We start from the raw sequence: 8780 nt of genomic DNA, 5'->3' as shown, positions 1-8780 counted from the left end.
TTCTGCTAGCCTGTGCATGGAGGTGCATAAGAGAGGAACCTCTTAAACTGTCTGTGCCTCTGGAGAGATCATTACAGTGAACTCTACCTCTGTAGTCCCACAGGAATTTTGGATTTGACCTTCCAGACATTTATGCATGGTATGTAAATGGCCCTTGTGACATCAGTGTAATTATTCAAATGTGAGGTTACATGTCTGTAAATATGGTGCTTATTTTAATCTTCTTTCTCATGATTCAGCAGTTAAGATTATGAATGCATTGGTGCATGCAGCTAGTTAAAAAAAATATGATGATACAGTAAAAAAGCATAGCAGAAAATACTAAGGGAACTACAAAACTCTAGCATGGTGTATTTTTTTAATGGTATTTACACTGGAAGCCTGAAAATGCAAAGGCTAACTGTATTTGTAATTAATTCATGAAAAGGAAGCAAAAGAAAAAAGAATCCTGTTTTTGTAGTATATGTGCTGCGGTTTGAATTTGCATTTTTTAAAATTGAGAATTCCATCTTTCATACTGCCTGAGGGAGAACAGCCAAATTTGAAAGCTAGGGACCTTTCTGATATAATAGTTAATCACTTTAAATGCATCAATAACGTCCACTAACAACAGCTTCTGTTGAATAAGCGTATTAAAACAAAGGAATTGTAATATATTTTTAAAACCTTAGTATGTTTTGCAGTAGTAAAACTGATTTGTTTGTGACTGGTGGAAAAACTGTAACTTTATAAACATATTTTGGTGTAGACTATAAAATATTATGTAGCTACCTAAGACTACATTAAATAGTTGACCAAAAACCAAATTAATATTCAGCACAATGAGAAAGATATTTTTCATATTTTGATGACAAATATAACCCAGTGGTGTAAATTTGGATAGTTGACTGAACTTCGTGAAGAGAAATATGTGTTGGGACCTGTCGTTCTGTGCTCACAGATTAAATTCTGTCCTGCTGAGCATAACAGAAAATAAAGATTACCTAACATTGTCCAAACATACACACATTTTTATTTGTCACAATATACTATAGTTCCTCTTACTAACAACAAAAAAATATATTTACTATGGGTATTTAGAGAGGTTGTAATAATGCAATTTCTATTATTACTAGAATTTCTTTTAAATGTTACAAGCAGCAATATTAAATATGCATCAAACATCCAGTAAATTTGATAGTGAATTATCTAAATCTATTGTTTGTTTCCCCTTACAAAACTCTGTTATCTCATGACTGACAGTGTTGTTGCATTGCAATATATGTGAGCTTTTGATGGATAACATTCTGAGCAAAGCAGCTGTTTATTGTATCTGTTCTAGGTTTTACCCCACACTGTTTTTTAGACCATTATTAGTAAGTTTTGAGGTGAGAGAGGTACTGACCCAATCAAACATGTACAGAGCTCAGCCTCTGAGTTAATTAAATGTGGGTTAATACTATATTATAAGGAAATCATTGTCCTTATTACAGTTATTAGGTAGTTAGTCAAATTATAGCTTCAAAGGAATGCAGAGCATGGAGAATTTGGGACTAAATTATGCATTTGAACCTTAGGCCAGCTTTTACTGTTGAGACAGTTTGCTTCTAAAAGAAATTGTGTGTCATTTAAATTAAATGCCTTTCTGGGGATGGAAGCTTCCATTTTTTAATGAAATTACTGAGTGTGGTGTAGTGAAATGATTAAAATCTGTATTCCGGGAATGTGGTGGACAAAAAAAAAAAAAAAAAAAAAATCAATAAATGCTAGGAAACCTTTGCTGCTGGATGTGAATCCTTGGAATGAAATAGCCTGGTTTAAAAATAATAATTAAAAACATACCAGCACATTAATGTATTTAGCATGAGTCTCATGAGACATCATCTTCACTAATTTTTAGCATAAATTTTACTGTGTAATGAGAAGCTTTTTTTTCTCATATCCGTATTAGGCAGTGTTTTTGCCCTTCCCCCAATGCTCCTGCACTGCAATCATTGTGCTTGCACTTATTATGTTACAAATGACCGAGGTAAGGCTGACATTCTCGTTGCATGCAAAAAGACCTAGTCTGCCAGGCTTTTTTTTTTTTTTCCCTAATGAAGCAGCTTTGTGAAATCTCCCCATGTGTTAATACTAATGAAGATCCTCCAGCACAATTAAAATCGCGGCCAGTGGCTGAAGAGGAAACAGAAGACAATGGCATCTTTTTATATGTGCATATTTCTTTATGCATAGATCGACTTTATTTAGAAATATGGTTGATTATATGATTGATGCTTATATGTATTATTTAATAAGGTTAACAAGCTATACATATTCTTTAATTCTGCAAGTATGTTTTTACCAACTCATACTGAAATCACTTAGATTTTCTTCATTGCACTGTGGTTTAACTTTATAGTGTTATAGTTATGGTTTGTAGGGAGCAGTCCTTGGGTTCTTGCAGTGTACTTTAACCCTGCTTGAGACTATGCCAAAGAAAGAAGAAAAAAAAAAAAAAAGAGGATACCATCCATGTGTGTCCTGTGAAGGGTTGGTGCAGGGAAGCACAGCTTTTAATTTTCTGCAAACAACCTCTATGGGTTGTTTCAGGCAAGGCGAGATGATTTGTATTTAAAAAATGTATTTTTAATTTTACTTTATTTTTAATTCTTGTGTCAATAGCTGGTGAGTGTTAATACTTCCCCTTGATTTTAATTTAATTCCACCACCCTTGTTGCTTTCTTTACTTGAATTTATCGACTACTTCAAGAACTCAAAAGTCTAACGTTGTTTCTTTAAAATGTCTTCTCTTTTAGAAGTGGATCACCTTATTTCTTTGTTTCGTAGACGTCAGTTGTTTACAGCACAGATTCTATTGTTGCTTTATTAATTTTTTTAACCTGAACTTAATCTGTAGGTTCTTAAGGTGGGCAACTTTGTTTCTCCCCCGACCGATAAAGTCATCATTAAAAAATGACCCAAGGCGGACTGGAACTTTGCGTCGCTGTGTGAAGAACGTGGGCTGTTCAGAACTTTTCGCAGCCCGAGGGCGGGCCCGCGATCCCGCCACCCGCTCCCGGCTCGGCCACGCCGCCAGCCCTGCGGGGAGCGCCGGCGGTGACGTCACCGGGGGCGCGGGGTCCGCGACCCCCTCCAGGGTCCCGCCGGCTGGGGGCGGCCGCCGCGCGCGCCGCCGCCCGCGCGCGCCCCCGCCCGGCTCCGGGGAGCGCCGGGAAGGGCCGGCCCGGCGCGCGCCGCCCGCACCGCGGAGGGGAGAGAGCGGGAGAGTGAGAGCCGCGCGCCCCGCGCACCGAGCGGCGGAGCTTCTCCCAGGTGAGCGGCTGGGGTGGGATGGCGTTCTGCCGCGCCGAGGCTCCCGAACCTGAGTAGCGCCCGCCTCGTCGGCCGCGTCCCCGCCGGTGCGTATCGCCCCTTTGTTGTGTGGGCCGAGTGCGAGTCCCGCTGCGGGGCCCTGCCCGGGCAGGGCTGCGGGCGGGAGGCGGAGTGGCTGCGTGGAGGTCAGTCCCGGGGAAGGGCCGGGGCCGGGGTGTCTGCAGACGGGACGGCCGCGTTCCGAGCGATTTTAAACTTTGCTCGTGGCCGCACGCCCGTGCCTTGGCCGGGCGGCGCCGGTCACGTCTCTGCCGACGGACGCCCGCAGCCTCCGGGGCGGCGTGGCGGCTGCTAGCGGCCACCGGGCGGCTCTTTTGTGTGGCGCTGTGTGGTACGCTCCGCTCCCGGCGGCCCTCCCGCCCCGTTCCCCTCTTGGCGGCGGGCGCTGCCCCGCTCCCCTCGGTCGGGGCTGTCAGGGCGGGCGCGAGGCGGGGCCGCGCGGAGCGGCTGCGGGCAGCGGCCGGAGCGGGCGATGCCCCTCCACGGGCGACCCTCGGCCCCGCGCAGCCCCCGCTCCCGAGCGCGGTGAGTAGGCGCTCCCTCCCTCCCTTCCGCGGGGCGCGGCGCGGGCCGGTGGCGGGCGCCGCTCCGCACACCCGTCTCGCTGCGGGCCCCCTCTGTCCGCGGCTTTGTGCGTGTCCCGTCCTTGTAAAGAGAAACAAGCAGCTGCAGCGCTGGGCTGAGTTGTTGAAATTTATCCCTTTGTGTATATTACAATATCCTCCATTTTTCTGCCCTCTAAACAACAAGCCTTTCGCCATCTTGGGCAAAATTTTATTCCAAAGTCTGACCGTCTCTTTTAGGAGGGAATGAGTAGAAAACCTGAAAGCACTTCTGGATAAGCATTAAAGTTTATAAGGGACAGATAGTGACGTCATGTAAAGTTTAAGGGGATTTTTGTCCAAAACTCTGTGCTTTCCCCTGGAATCCCTGATCTAACGTGTTGTAAACCGCACTTAAAAGAGAAAGGTTCCTAGTTGAGCGCGCACGTACAGGGGACACTGTGAATAGGCTTCTTTATCTGCTGTCTGGTTTCATATCAGGAAAACAGTCGTACCCCCCCGCCCCTCTTTTTTTCTTTCTTTTTTTTTTTCTTTTCTTTTATTTTCTTTTTTTTTCTGCCCTGGCCTTCGTATTTAATGTGCAATGCTTAACTGTTGGGTTATTAAAAAAACCGTTCTGAAGTTACTATGTTAAATAACTAATTGTCTGGAGATCTGCATTGGTTTTGTTTATGGAAAGTATTAACCTGATGTGACGTTTGCATGAAACACTTGGTACAGAATCTTCCCTGAGAAATAAACAGTGTCTTCTTGGCATGAGGAACATGGCTAAACAGACCTCCATTTTTAAATTACAGACTTGGAGGTATGTTTGGGAGCAACGAAGTTATTAAGGTATATTATTAAAAGGTTCCATCTGGAAAGTACCTATAAATATTACATGTAGTTTGGGTTATGTTCCACGTACTGTATAATGTGTGTGGCTAAACATAGTAACTATACTAAACTCATTGGAAGAACCAACCCTACAACAACTCCTTACTCAAAACCTAACAACAAATCTCTTTTCCTCTGACTACAAGTTTTGCATCAGCTGTTGTGAAAGGGAGAACAATAAAAGGTATTGTTCAACATGTTAATTTGGTTGTCAATTGCTTTTTTTTAAATCTCAGGAAAGTTTTTCTGGTCACATGACCTAGTGAAACATGTAATTGGTAAGGCGTAATTGTTATAGGTAAAGTTTTGTTTTTCTATTCTTCTTCCTATGCTTGTTTGACATGCTCCAGATTTAAAGTCACACTATGGAGAACATGAAACTACTTGTATTTAATTCACGTTTTCTTTGTCTTCAGGACTGGGGAAAATATTGACAACATTTAACATACAAAGTAATAGCAATAGCTGTTTGTACATCAAGATTTTCTTTCTATCCAAGTCAGTATTGAATGCTGTACTTAAAGTAGCCTTAAGGTTATGTTAGAACAAATGTCAGATGCTTACTTTATTTTTCTTTCCTAAATGCATCAGAAAGTGTTGCTGGATTTGCTATCTATTTCCTATATGTGTGAATACTGAGTAAATGAAAACGTTTAAACAGTTTGAAAGCATGTACAGCAACTGATTCTAAATTATAAATGCAGTGAAGGTCTAGAAGGCTGGATTGGTTATAAGTGGTGAGCAACAGAGGATAAATAGTTTCTGAAAATGGCAGTATAGCTTTGACATCTCATAATACACTACATACTTTTTTTTTTTTTCAAAATGCTGCAAAATCAGTAAACTGCATAATGTTAAGAAAATGGTAGCCAGGTAATTTTTGTAAAGTATGTGTAGAGAGGGCAATAGGAATTGTTAAGGAATCTTCTGTGTTCAAGAAATTATATGTTCGCTTCAAGCAGGTGATGCTGGTTTAATCACAGGTTGTACCAATTCCTGTAAGTGAGGGGAGTATTCATATCAGGTTGTGATGAAGTTGTTCATAAACAGAACTCTCAGAAAAAAAAAAAAAATCTTTAGAGGATCAGATATTGTTTCCTTTTTGTTCCTGATCCAAAGTCTGTTCTGGATGGCACAGTATAAGGTTTTGTGACTATTCTGTATTGAAAATAAACTGGAATTGTGATACCCTGTTCTAGTTCCAGCCAGGACATGGTTCATTTTTGCAGCAGCCAGGGGGGGCATGGCCGGGACCCAGTAGTTCTGACCACCTTACTTACCTCTGTTCGTTGAGGGTGGGGAAGGGCAGGCAAGGCACTCTATTCCTTTTGGGGAGAGAAGGGCTCTCTTCCAAGTGAACCTAGGGTATTGTTCTTTCCGTGTGAATCTTTGGACGCTTTTTTGTAGTCTCTGTCATTGGTATTACTATTCGTTTTCTTATCTCATTGCTGTTTTCAGGTAAATTGTTCTTATCCGAATCCGTGACCTTTACCTTTTGTGCCTCCAATTCTCCTCTCAGTCCTGAAGAAGGGGAGGGAGCAAATGAGCAGCACATGGTTTCAGTGGGAGCACTGAATTGGAGAATACCAGTCCTAAACCATGACATACTGGTATTTCTCATCCAAATTATTTTCTTAAACTAAATTCCACTGTGCTGGGTTCCTTACAGGTCTGTGTTCCCACAAAAAGCTAATTGTTTTTAAGATTCAGGTAGGTTGTCAATGCCATTGTAAAATTTTTTTGAGTAGTGTGAGAGGGAAAAAAACCTAAATACATACTTCATACCTTTTGGTGAAAAATCCTGGATTTTCTTGAACATGTAATAAAATGTTTTGCATTTTCAAAAGGTAAACTAACAATATCTTTATATCATGGAGGGAAAGAGCATTGATTGACCGCTTTAGTATATCTGTTTGATCTTTATGTTGACCTTATGTTAAGAAGAAAGTTCCACGAGACTGGCTTTTTTTTGTCTTTTTTGGGAGACACTTAAAATGCAAATAAGAAGGTAATAGAAGCCTTTCTTTATAGGTCCTGTTGCCCTTTTTCTTTTTTTCTTTGTTTGCACGTTTATTGTAGAACTGCATTGTAAAGGAGCAGATGTTTTGCAAAACATCCTAATGTGTTGCTTTTTCTTATGGGAGTGCATAACTGTTCCTTCTGATGCATCGATTTGACAGCTGGTTGATTTCATGAAACTGCTAAGAAGCCATTAGTGGTGTCATTGAATTCAAGTAGAACAGTCCCTCCCAGCTTGAACTGCAATTGTTAAGGTCTTTGTTGTTACTTTTCTGTTCCTATGCAAGACGTGGAAGATCAGAATTGCAAATAAAATGAAGCTTGTGCACCCGGTCTCATATCCCAGAATGAGGGAAAGGAATACCTCGCTGCTGTTAGTTATATAATTTTCTTATAATGGCGTATCTGGGAACAGGAGATCTTGATTGTTGGGAGGTATAACCAACAATGCAGTTTCCTACACCCTTCTTCCCCCTCTCCCTCCAGCACATGAAGATTTTCACTGTGTGAACATTCTGTGTTCAAATCCCTTTACTATGATCCCTCTCCGAGACTCTAATGTATAGGTACCTTTAAATAAAAGTGTAAAAAATGGTGGAATGAGGGTTTTTTGTTTGATTTTTAAAAATTTTTATTTGTTATTTTTTTTTTTAATAAACAGACTATTCCAATAGAGTACTAAGAGTGATACTTAGTGTTTTCATCACACAGATAATTTGGCCCAAGGAAGATTCCCATACTTTAAACACTTTTCTCCCAAGTGTGGATCAACTTCTGAGTTAATACTGTAGTTTTACTACAGTACACTCAGTGAATTATGTCATACTACATTATAAACTAGTTTGTGGTTGTTAATTGCCACCACGAGGAACACTGAAACAGTTATCAAGGTAAGCAGTGATTTTTGTGATTGTTTAATAGTTTACAACATTCTGAATGTAGACAAAATGTAGTAAGTATAAGTTGGTCAACGTATTTTATAGAAATGGGAAGTTTGTATTGAAGAACATTATGCAGTATTCGGAATCTAGGTACAGATGATCTTCCCCACTGCATCGGAGAAGGAAATGAAACATCCTTTTTTAAACTGGCATCTATGCATTTAAAGATTTTTTTTTTGTTATGCTACTACATTTTTACTTTAATACCATTTTTACTGTAAACAGCAACAAACAAACGAGCAAGGAATCACCAGAAGATTTGTCTGAGGAAAACAGTAGGTTCTTATTAGATTTTTAGTTTGTCTTTCTTAGGACTTTAGGAAGGCAAGACAGTATTAGTTTCACTGTTACAGAGATAAGGACTCTTGAAGGGTGTAGTGTTTTACCAACATCTCAAGTAGCTGGTGGTAGAAGATGAAGAAAGAGCTGTCTTCACTGACTTTAATCTGTGGTGTGCTGGGTAGCTGTTTCCTCGAAAACGGAAATGCATGGTTTGTTAGCCCGCAGAGTAATTGCTATGGGTAGGTAATCAGAATGCAGCATGTAGTCATTAAACAAAACTGGGACCATGTATTCATTCAGCCTCTGTAGAAGGGCCAGGCAAGATGCAGGGTTCTGCCATTATTTTGTTTCTTAATCATACAGTTTTAAGTGGAAAAGAGGTATGTAGAACATATCATCCAGTTAGCACACAGTTTCACCTATTAGCTGTGTTAAGTTCTTATCCAAGTTCTTTAGTGTTTAAGTTCTTTACTGCCCTAAATTTGCCATTATATAGTGCCCAGGACTTGAGCCATTCCTTAAGAAGAAAAAAAAAACCAAGTATACTTTTTTAAAGTCCAATACAAAAGTTCTGCAGAGATTTAAATAGAAATAAATAATAAAAGTAGTAATTTTATGGTATAAAATAGATTTTTGTTTATTTTTGGGGAGGAGAAATTGTGATTTACTTTGTGTTGTTAGCATTTCATGAGACACTAGGTCTTGAGACACCAGAAAGAAACTCTTGGAGTGTGAGGAGGTCTTA

The 8780-nt window shown here is 40.4% G+C and overlaps 1 protein-coding gene across 1 annotated transcript in view; it reads left to right on the top strand.

The window, feature by feature from the left end:
• Nucleotides 1-3268: 3268 nt before the first annotated feature.
• The window catches only part of BAZ2B (bromodomain adjacent to zinc finger domain 2B), a 110828-nt gene continuing 105316 nt past the window's right edge, over nt 3269-8780 (top strand). Inside the window, exon 1 of the mRNA XM_053982874.1 lies at nt 3269-3294. The gene's annotated coding sequence lies outside the window, so the exon portion shown is untranslated. The remainder of the gene's footprint in view (nt 3295-8780) is intronic.

Source organism: Vidua macroura, chromosome 7 (assembly GCF_024509145.1).
Source record: "Vidua macroura isolate BioBank_ID:100142 chromosome 7, ASM2450914v1, whole genome shotgun sequence".
NCBI lineage: Eukaryota > Metazoa > Chordata > Aves > Passeriformes > Viduidae > Vidua > Vidua macroura.
Note: the sequence above shows the minus strand (reverse complement) of the source record. Positions and strands in the feature narration are given on the sequence as shown.